This window comes from Ranitomeya variabilis, chromosome 4 (genome assembly GCF_051348905.1).
Source record: "Ranitomeya variabilis isolate aRanVar5 chromosome 4, aRanVar5.hap1, whole genome shotgun sequence".
Taxonomy (NCBI): domain Eukaryota; kingdom Metazoa; phylum Chordata; class Amphibia; order Anura; family Dendrobatidae; genus Ranitomeya; species Ranitomeya variabilis.
Window position 1 is genome coordinate 169960884 of NC_135235.1, and position 11945 is coordinate 169972828.

Here is an 11945-nt window from a genome sequence, read left to right on the forward strand (position 1 = left end):
AAGACCAAAGTCAGGGCAGCCATCTACCAGGAAATTTTAGAGCACTTCATGCTTCCCTCTGCCAACAAGCTTTTTGGAGATGAAAATTTCATTTTCCAGCAGGACTTAGCACCTGTCCACACTGCCAAAAGTACCAATACCTAGTTTAAAAACAACAGTATCACTATGCTTGATTGGCCAGCAAACTCGTCTGACCTTAACCCCATAGAGAATCTTTGGGGTATTGTCAAGAGGAAGATTACACCAGACCCAACAATGCAGACGAGCCAACGGCTGCTATCAAAGCAACCTGGGCTTCCATAACTCCTCAGCAGTACCACAGACTGATTGCCTCCATCCAACGCCGTATTGATGCAGTAATTGATACCAAAGGAGCCCCGACCAATTATTGAGTGCAATTACTGAACTTACATTTCAGAAGGTCAACATTTCGGATGTTAAAATAATTTTTTCAAGCTGGAGTTATACAGTATTCTAATTTACTGAGATAATAACTTTTGGGTTTTCAATGGCTGTAAACCATAATCATCAGCATTAACAGAAATAAACACTTGAAATAGATTACTCTATTTGTAATGACTATCTAATACATGAGTTTCACTTTTTGTATTGAAGAACTGAAATAAATAAACTTTTTGATAATATTTTAATTTTGTGAGATGCTCCTGTAGCTTTATGGTACTCTCAGAGAGGCACAATACATACACAGTCTTTGAGTTGAAGCAGTGTAATAACAATGGGCTCTCAACTGTAAGGGTATGTGCACACGTAGATGGAACCTCTGTGTATTTTTCCGCACCTGGTTTGAAAAATCCCCAGGTAAAAAGCACTGCGATTAACCGCAGTTTTTATGCGGTTTTTGTGTGGATTCCACCTGCGGTTTTACACCTGCGGATTCCTATTATGGAGCAGGTGTAAACCACTGCGGAATCTGCACAAAGAATGAACATGCTGCGGATTAAACAACGTAGCGTTTCCGCTCGTTTTTTTCCGCAGCATGTGCACTGTGGATTTTGTTTTACATAGACTTACATGGTACTGTAAACTCATGGAAAACAGCTGGAAATCAGCAGCATCAAAACCACTGCGGATCTGCAGCAAAATCTGCAATTTGTGCACATACCCTTAGCCTGCTCTTAAAATTAGGTGGTTAAACTTAAATTTGCACGAACAGCTAATTTTTATGTGCATGTATAATGGTATAGGGTATGTGCAGACGTTGCAGATTTCCTGCAGATCTGTGGCTTTTTTTTCCGTGCAGAAATGCTGCAGATCTGCAAGTGATTTACAGTAAAATGTAAATCAATGGCAAAAAAAAAATGCTGCGCTAATGGTGCAGAAAAATCTGCACTGAAAACGCAGCAGATTCAAAAAAGGACCATGTCAATTCTTTGTGCAGATGTGCTGAGTTTCGGCACCCATTCCATAATAGAAATCTGCAGGGGTAAAAAAAGGAAGAAATCTGCACAAAAATCTGCAACGTGTGCACATACCAAAAAAAAAAAGGCGCAGATTCTGACCTGCTTTTTCTGCCAAGAAATGCAGAATCTGCACAGAAAATTCCAGTCAAATCTGCAACGTGTGCATATAGCCTAAAGATTCTGCTATCTGTTATAGTGTTGAGCATTCCGATACCGCAAGTATCGGGTATCGGCCGATACTTGCGGGTATCGGAATTCCGATACGAGATCCGATACTTTTGTGGTATCGGGAATCGGTATCGGGATTAATATCAATGTGTAAAATAAAGAATTAAAATAAAAAATAGGGATATACTCACCTCTCCGGCGGCTCCTGGACTTTACCGCCGTAACCAGGAGCCGTTGTACCTAAGAATGCGCGCTTGCAGGGCCTTAGATGAGGTCACTGCGCTCTGATTGGTCCATAGCGGTCGCGTGACCGCTACGCGACCAATCACAAAGCAGTGACGTCACCTAAGGTCTTTCAAGCGCTCGACAATTTCAGGCATTGTTCGTACAACCTGTTTCCAAATATGGGAGAAACTTCATGAAGTTGTTATGCCTAAGCCCAAACAGGAGGATTGGCTAAAAATCACCAGTGGTTTCAAGAACACTTGTGACTTCCCTAACTGCATTGGAGCTGTGGATGGGAAACATATTAGGGTGCGTAAGCCGCCGAACTCTGGTTCCCAATTCTACAATTATAAGCAATTTTTCTCTGTAGTTCTGTTAGCTGTTGCTGACAGTAACTACAGGTTTATAATTGTAGACATTGGGGCCTATGGGCGAACTGGAGACTGTAGGGTCTTCAATTCGTCCATAATGGGTCGGCAGCTACGTGACAACCAGTTAAACCTCCCACCACCACAACAACTCCCAGGATCCAATGCGGAAGCAGTGCCTTTTGTTTTGGTTGGAGATGAGGCTTTCCAACTGACGAGGCATGTCATGAGGCCTTATCCCAGGCGCAACCTGGACCACCGGCGGCGGGTCTTTAATCTGAGACTTTCCAGGGCGCGGAGACTGGTGGAGTGCGCCTTTGGGATTCTTGTTGCCAAATGGCGTGTTCTTCAGTCTGCCATTCAGCTCAGTGAGGCTACAATCAATGAAGTTATCAAAGCCTGTGTTATTTTACATAATTTTACCCGCATAAATGATTGTTCCTCACCTAATATTGATGATCACCTCATGAACAATGTTATTAGGCCTACCCAATATGTCCCTCCTCCGCGTCGTCCCCTTTCTGGCCTCAAAGTTTGGGATGTATTCACCAATTATTTTTTGAGTCCTCAAGGTACTACTCCCTGGCAAGAATATGCAATTTGGTATGTTTAATTTTGTATATTGTTAAATATTTTGATTACCATTTTAAAAAATCTGTCTGTTGTATTTCATTAATTTACATATGGTTATGAGCCTATCATGTGTGTGTGATGTAATAATGAATTGTCCACAACCAGATGTTGATTTTTTGAAAATTACTTTTTACTTAACTCAAAATTTTTGGGGAGGTTATTGTTTTGTCATAACCTTTTTTGTTAAATATTTTTTCTGGACACATTTTTGTGTGGCAATATAAACATACAACATCAGCAGCATTACAAAGTGCTATGTCAGCACAAACAACCTCAAGATTGTATAGAGAAAATAAAAAAAAAGCAAAATGTTAAAACAAATTTAAAAAACAAAATAAAAATTAAAATTAAAATCACAAGTCTTGGTAGGTAGGTGGTGGAGATGTGGATTGCTCAGGGTCCTCATCAGGTGGCCTTTGTAGGCCCAATTGTCCTGCACCCTGTGAGGATGTGGTAGTGGCTGTAGGAACATTATGCATGGTATGATGCTGGGCAGTTGGCATATTTTGGTAAGGATTTAGAGGTAACCCCTGATGTTGATGACCATATGGCCTGGAATCATACCCCAAACCAAAATGGCCATATTGTCCAAACCCAGGATGGGACCAGCCTCCAGCACTGGGTGTGGACAAGTGGCCATATTGGGATGGTTGACGATATCCGGCCATATGGTACTGAGGTTGCCATGGTGCGTTGGGTGTGGGTTGGGGTTGAGGTGTCGGCTGACGTGGAGGGGGTGCTTCAGATCCCTGATGAGCATGCATGCCTTGTAATCTCTGAGGCCGCAGGATATTTTGAGGTGACATCTGCCACTGTTCAATAATCTCCATAAGTTTGTATGGGTTATTTGGGGGGGTGCATGCATCAATAAGGATCTGAAAGCACCCTCTCACACGAAGCCTCAACTCACGCTCTATGGGCCTTAAATACCGGGCAAGGCTCCTTGTAAAGCCCTCCTCCCCATCATCCTCACGAACCCTTGCCAGATAGTTCATCACCCCAGCATCAACGTTTCTCCTGCTTTGGAGGAGCTCTCTCCTGCGGCGAGCGCGCTGTGAAAAGACTGCAGCCTGTGGTGGGCGCTCCAGGGCAACAGTAGGGCTGCTGCTGTTTCCAGGGTCATCCTGGCTAGGTGGTGGTGGTGCTGCTGCTGCAGATGACAACTGTGGGGCCTCTTGCTGTTGTTCTGGCTCTGCTGGAGCTGGCTGGCCAGATGAGGAGGATCCTGGAGGGATGGAGCCTGAGGGAGCAAAAGATGGACCAGCCACCTCTTCTCCTTCACCAACTGGGTCTATGACCAATTCGGAGTCAGACCCTGTCTCCCAGTCAGTGAGGTTGGACTGTGTTCTGTAAAGAAAAATTTTTTGGAGTACAAATGTTTATGTTTAAAAAATTATAAAAAAAAAAAAAAAAATGTGTTGTGATGTTTGTACTTACGGCCTGAGGTCCATGCTGGGGTTCAAAAAAGTGAGCCGGTCAAAATATATATATATTTTTTTCTTTGGAGGTGCGCCTGCCCCACTCCTCTCCCGCTGCTGCCTCTCCCTCCTATATTGGTCGCGGATGCTCCGCCATCTGGTTGTAACATCACCCTCTGAAACAACAAATATTACACACATTGATTAGCCCATTATGCAGAGTGGTCACACAAGGTGTAATTGACTACACATATTTTAGTGTAGCATAGGAATATGTATTTGTAGAATACATTTATTAGTTAATTTGAAAACATAAGACAATTCAAAAGTAAGGCCACAAGGACAGAGTCCGCTACCCTCTATCCCAGAAAGAACAATTACTGGAAAACAATGTTATTAAGGGACATCTGTTACAAACATTATTGAAATCCGTTTATCATGTACAACACCATGTACGTGTGCTTTCAATTAATTTCTGTATTCATTAATAAATTCATGTTTACAAATTCAAAGTAGTAAGGTCCTGCTGTTTAACAAGAACATTAAATTTCAAACATGAGTGTACTTATTTGGCGCTGTGCCTCACGTGGCTGCTGCTCATAATGTGGGAAGAGGGACCCACACACACTCCTCCATGCTGCCTCTTTTTGGGCCCTGTTGGCATAGTTGGGATCCCTCTGATCCCAGATAACCGGCCTTTCTTGCACCAATATGATGAGGAGATCAACATTTATGATGTGTTCCATCTTGAAGATCTCACTCCGTGGAGGCGTGCAGCAGACTTCCGGGTTCACTGTCTGGCTTTTCCAGCTAATTAGCATGTCTCACCTGCCTGATTGAGGCCTTTGGACATTTCCGGACATCTGCCGGTGAGTAGCGTATTTCTCGCAAGTCACACGCATGGTCCGTATGCATCCCGTATTTTACGCTCCCCCATAGACTTTCATTGGCGTATTATTTGCGCAATACGCTGACAAACGCAGCATGCTGCGATTTTGTACGGCCGTAGAAAGCCGTATAATACGGATCCATAATATACGGCTGATAGGACCAGACCCATTGAGAATAATTGTGCCGTTTGTTTGGCGAGTTTTACGGACGTATTTTCTGCGCTCTTACGTCCGTAAAACTCACTAGTGTGACGCCGGCCTAAGTATTACTCTGTTAGGCTATGCTCACATGTCCAGTAGTGATCCATTAGAACAGATCCAGCAGCAATCAGTTGCAGACACAACTTTTTAGTCTGTTTTTAACCCCTTCAAGTCACGGCCCTTTTTCGTTTTTGCGTTTTCGTTTTTCACTCCCCTCCTTCCCAGAGCCATAACTTTTTTATTTTTCCGTTACTATGGCCATGTGAGGGCTTATTTTTTGCGGGACGAGTTGTACTTTTGAACGACACTATTGGTTTTACCATGTCTTTTACTAGAAAACGGGAAAAAAATTCCAAGTGCATTGAAATTGCAAAAAAAAGTGCAATCCCACACTTGTTTTTTGCTTGGCTTTTTTGCTAGGTTCACTAAATGCTAAAACTGACCTGCCATTGTGATTCTTTAGGTCATTACGAGTTCATAGACACCTAATATGTCGAGGTTATTTTTTATCCAAGTGGTGAAAAAAAATTCAAAACTTTGCTTAAAAAAAAAAAAAGTGCCATTTTCCGATACCTGAAGCGTCTCCATTTTTCGTGATCTGGAGTCGGGTGAAGGCTTATTTTTTGTGTGCCGAGCTGGCGTTTTTAATAATATCACTTTTGTGCAGATACGTTCTTTTGATCGCCCGTTATTGCATTTTAATGCAATGTCGCGGCGACCAAAAAAACTTAATTCTGGCGTTTTGAATTTTTTTCTTGCTACGCTGTTTAGCGATCAGGTTAATGCTTTTTTTTATTGATAGATCGGGCGATTCTGAACACAGCGATACCAAATATGTGTTGGTTTGATTTTTTTTATTGTTTTATTTAGGATGGGGCGAAAGGGGGATGATTTAAACTTTTATGTTTTTTACATTTTTTTCATATTTTTAAAAACATTTTTTTTTTACCTGTGCCATGCTTCAATAGCCTCCGTGGGAACCTAGAAGCTGGCACAACTCGATTGGCTCAGCTACATAGCAGCGATCATCAGATCGCTGCTATGTAGCTGAAATGCAGGTGTGCTGTGAGCGCCGACCACAGGGGGGCGCTCACAGCAGGCCGGCATCAGTAACCATAGAGGTCTCAAGGACCTCTATGGTTACTGTCCTGACACATCGCCAACCCCCGATCATGTGACAGGGGTTGGCGATGATGTCATTTCCGGCCGCCCAGCCGGAAGCTTTAGTTAAATGCCGCTGTCTGCGTTTGACACAGGTTAATAGCGGCGGGTGAATAGCGATTTCACCCGCCGCTATAGCGCGCACATGTCAGCTGTACAAAACAGCTGACATGTCGCAACTTTGATGTGGGCTCAGCGCCGGAGCCCACATCAAAGGGGGATTCACGGCATGCGCAGTACATGTACGGCGCATGTCGTGAAAGGGTTAAAAAATTGATCTCTGCTGGATCCATTTTTTTAACATTTAAGTCTATGGAAAATGAATCCATTAATTAGCTATGTATTTTCTTCCATTTGTAGCGGATCCAGCAAGCAAAAATGGATAATTTAAAAATCAAAGGAAAAGGATGGCTAATTAACAGATCTATTTTTCATAGACTTCTAAGTTAAAAAATGAATCCAGAGGAGATATTTTTTTTTTTAACAGACTTAAAGTTGTGCCTAGACAACTTTTTTGCCATCGGACTGTAGCATGATCCATTCTAACAGATCAATACAGGACATGTGAACATAGCCATTGGTGCAGAGACACTCTGTTCTCCACTTGCTTAGCCACTCACAAAAGTGCAGGGAGACTCAACTCTCTACCTGCATCGGATTCCTATCATAAAGACGCAGCCAGCTCTTATCGTACAACAATCTTTGTGGGGAGGAAGAGGAGTAGAACTGAGCTGAGTAAGATTACAAACACCTCAACAGCTGCAGCGCTCACTTCACAACACTGCAAGCTGTGCCCCTTCCCATACACTGACTGCTATGTGGTAAAAGCTGGATGTGTTTGCAACCACACTCAGCTCATCACACTGATTGCCTTGAGGAGAAAGTCAGAGGTATTTATAATCACACTCAACTTTACTCCATACAGTGACTGTAGAGAGCAAGGCTGTCTGTCATTACATTACATTATTACATTAGGAGAAAGCATGTTCATATGACCTTCTAGGGACATTGTCTTTTATTCTCCTAAAAGATGCTTCCTGCTTTTGATTGGTCAACATCATTCAGGGGAAGAAGTGCACACCCCCAGAGACAAATCTCTCGTAATGCCCCCTTATCATAAATTATAATGTAAACGTTACAAGCTAATCTCTCTGCAACAAAGAGGAGAATTGAAAAATAAAAAACTACAAATTATTTCTCTCTATAGGCACTATTTCATGATGTGACCAGTTTAGCATTCTCAAACTGGTGAAATATACTCTTTCAATGCTTTTAAATTTTTATCATGTTCCCTTATTCTTGAAGTAATAAAAAAAAGAATGTATCTGTTATATTTATCCATTCTAGGATGGATATTAATTTAGTGTGCTTTATTGTGCTTCATGGGGAGAATAGCTTCATATATACACTGCACAGATAGTGAGTAGTGAGCTGTATACCCTGTGTACACTGCCTTATATGCAGTATGCACATATTATTATTATTATTATTATTATTATTATTATTAGCTTGTAAAAAAAAATGCTATTAAACTGCAGATATGGGGTTAATCTGCAAGTTAATAGCATTCTGAGGCCGAACAGCCACTGCAGTGAAAGCGCAGCTATGGGAGGAAATTAACTTTATTCCTCTCGGCAGCCTCCGGCTTTCAGTCATAGAGTCAACATGACTTCAGTCACGGCTCAGTACATAGTGAGCAGCGGCTGAAACCAATTTCCGGCACTGACTAACAACTAACTTAGCACTAATGCACTGGTGAGACGGCAGTCATTGTCATGGCATGGTTACAGACACCGCTACACGTGGTTACAGACACCGCTACACGTGGTTACAGACACACTGAAGCAAAATCAACCCACCTGTATGACTGAAAGCCTGAGGTTGCCAAGAGGAATACAGATAATTTCCAAACAGCAGCAGCGCTCTTGGTGCAGGCAGTGGTCAGCTTCAGAACACTATTAACCTGCAGATTAACCCCATATCTGCAGGTTAATAGCATTTTTTTGCATGACAGGTTCCATTTAGAGAGTAACTAAACCTTTTTATTTTTTTTAATATAATTTTGTCCTGCATAGAAAGTTGGGAAACTTTGCAAATCATTTTATTATGGTATTTGTCTTCATTCCTGTAAAAAATTACAAGTAAGTGGCTTCCATCCTTCTGCTTTTCCAATGTTTGATTGCCCGCTTTCAGCTGCATTTGTATCAGAATGCACTCATTTGGAGCACAGATGATGGCTGAGAAAGGGTCAGCACCTGCCTCCTCCTCTGAGTGTTCTGCTTATCAAAACTATCTCCTGCAGCAGCATATCTTCACAGTTATGCCTCGCTCACACGAGCATGTAAAACAATGTTTTATTGGAAAGCGCTCAATCCATTAATATACCATGGAATAGTGCACATCAGCAATTGTTTTCTCATGCCAATCCGACATGCTGTGATTGACAAGTCTGTGAATGCGTGTGTAACATCGGACTGCACTCGAATGTCATCTCAGTGTATATGAAAAAACACGGCACTCTGTTTTGTATGGCTATTGGTGCTCAAGTAGGGTATCCAGCCTGTAGTAGCAAATATAAAAATAACTTGGCACTCAGATATTATTGAGAAAGTTTAGTTCATTTATTACGCATCCAGACAGAAAAACTTGTTGAATGTTTTCGGTTTTTATCCGATGCTTTGGGTCTGTTTATATAATGGAACGGTTTGTCCTTAGGGTGCGGTATGTGGTCGCCAACAATGTGCACGGTATGGAGGCTCAGAGCGCAGATCCACAAGCGCACATTGTTGGCGACCACATACCGCACCCTAAGGACAAACCGTTCCGTTATATAAACGGACCCAAAGCTCCAGAAAAAAACTGTTCTGAAGAAGGTTCAATTGGACTGAAAACGTTCAACAAGTTTTTTTGTCTGGATGCGTAATAATAAATGAAAGTAACCTTTCTCAATAATATCTTGAGTACCAAGTTATTTTTTTATATTTGTCATCTCAGTGTAGTCCGATATATGCCGAGACAGGCAATGGAGGAGATGGAGAAATTGCTTTCTTCATCTCCTTTGCACCTCTCCTACTAGAGAATTGGTGCACTGTGAACTGACACTCAGCTCACGCTCGCAGCAGAGCTGGAACCGAGGATCATTAGCATATCAAATTAAAGATTTCTCTCTCTTATTTTCAATACAGATTGTGCTATGTAAAAAAATTGTCAAAATGTTTTAAAATATATATTTTACACAAAAACCCGATTTAAACAATAGGTCATGTTCTGATGATAGATTCCCTTAAAGGCTACGGTCACACGTTCAGAATTTGGTAAGTATTTGTAAAACAAGATCAGGAGTGGATCAATCAGAGGAAAAGTATGATTGAAACACGTCACCACTTCTGCATGTTTCACACACACTACCGGTTTTGAACCTTTCTTCCCGAATATGCGTCTGTATAAACATGCTGCCAGTCATCCAACAATACTTCACACTAGACCTTGGAAATCAAGGTTCCAGATGTCTGGAGGAAGAGTGGAGAGACAGACAATCCATGCTGCTTAAGGTCTAGTGTGAAGTTTCCACAATCAGTGATGGTTTGAGGAGCTATGTCATCAGATATATGGAGATGAGTTTGTATAAGGGTGACGAGAATGTCTAGAAAATCTACAATAAGCTATCTATTTACACTTTAATTTTAATTGTAATAGACAAGAAATTCTTCCAATAAAGAACACATTATTGTAGAGGCTCACCAAGGTCCATGATTCATAAAAGTTGGTGAGTATGGATGTCCTTTATAATATGAGAGAATGAATGGAAAATCCCATATGGCTATTTTCATGGACAAAGGGGTAAAAGAGACGCAGTGTAGAGATGATCATACTGAATTTGATGAGGTCTCGCTTAATAAATTATCTTGGCAGTTATCCAGTGTAAAGGAGGATAGAGATGAGACTGATGGGTTCCCCGTGATGCAGCCGACAATAATGTCCATAGCACATGCCCAAAGGTACCTTGGTAGTGTACATCGTAGTCTGGGCAAATGGATGGGATGTTCCATATTGTTGTGTACATGGCCAGGAAGATGTCATATTCACAGTAAGAAACAACTATCTTTGATTTGTGGGGTCTCCTAGGGCATGTCTTCCAGATCAGGGTTCCTGTCAGTAAAGGAATGACAATTTTTTTATGTATGGAAGCATAGTCATCCAAGAAATCCCATGAAAAGCTCAAAGATCCAACAGGATTTGGTTTGAAGCAGTCATCTTTGTATGTGTTCACCTCTCCCCAAGCCCAGGATACATTCCAACCCCACCACATGAACTTGAATGTGTGTACCTGAGTAATGCGTCAAAAAATGGGAGGCCACTGAGGTGAGAGTTTTGCCCTTGCGTAGATCAGCAGCTGACAGATTGATAGCAGAAAAATGCTTTTGGATTCTGTTCCTGAGATCTGGAGTTATTTGTCCAGCATACACCTGTTGGCAGGGGCAAATGATAGCATAAATCACATATTTGGTTTTACAGTTAACATAGAATCTCAATTGGTGATTTTTTGAATCTAAGGGATTGATGAAAGCATTACTTGTCGGGTGCATATGTAAGAAGAAGAACCGGACCGGGGGTACCTTTCTTGCACCTGGTCCGGGACTGTCAGGGCCATCTCCTCTGTTCTCCGGGGGAAAGCTTAAGGGACCGGACCAACCTCTGAAACTGACTGTAGGGGGTATGGCTAAGGGGAAAAAGAGAGAGCGTGCGCGGAAGTGATCAGATTTGGCGGGAGCGCACAGCGGGCAGTAAGAAGAAGAGAGTGCTCCGTCCCTCGTGCATTGCAGCAGTGTAGGCCCACGCTGCAACATTCCTGCTAGTACTGACAGAGATTGTGAACAGAGACGTGCTGAGTGCCTGTTGGCTCCCGTAACAGAAGGTGCCAAATGCTCCGGGCCCGTGAGTTACCATGAATTGTACCCTGACCCCCCAGTGCATGTCTGTCAGACTCTGTTAACTGTGCTACCCTTCCTCTGCTGTATCCCAGATCAAAGAACTCGCGAAAGACACCAGACGCCAGGACCCTGCCCACAGATGACATCAGGACTACACCAGACATACCACACGCTAACTGTTATTGGCACCATTCTCCATCCTGTGGACATTGCATACTGGACGTCGTCAGGACCGGATAAGTTATACCGTGAACCCTGTTATTTTAGTATCTTGCATTTCCCCAAACTGCTTGTCCTTCATTCCTTAATATCCCTGTTTCCCCATCCCCCTCCCTGCGTGCAGTATACACCTGTTAGAAGTAAAAACAATGTTAACCCTTGCTCTGCCTCCAGTCCGTTATTGCTTCCCACAACCTGCTCACACATATGTGGGTAAATACTGTATTACAATCCCCACAGGGCAATGAGCTCCGCAAAATAATGCCCCAATTCAATTTGGTCATTAAGATTGAGAAAATCCAAAAACATA

At 42.4% G+C, this 11945-nt stretch overlaps 1 long non-coding RNA gene across 1 annotated transcript in view; it reads left to right on the plus strand.

The window, feature by feature from the left end:
* LOC143768563 (uncharacterized) overlaps positions 1–11734 on the plus strand; it is a 74020-nt gene extending 62286 nt beyond the window's left edge. Inside the window, exon 3 of the long non-coding RNA XR_013213944.1 lies at positions 11509–11734. This is a non-coding gene — a long non-coding RNA (uncharacterized LOC143768563). The remainder of the gene's footprint in view (positions 1–11508) is intronic.
* Positions 11735–11945: the final 211 nt, after the last annotated feature.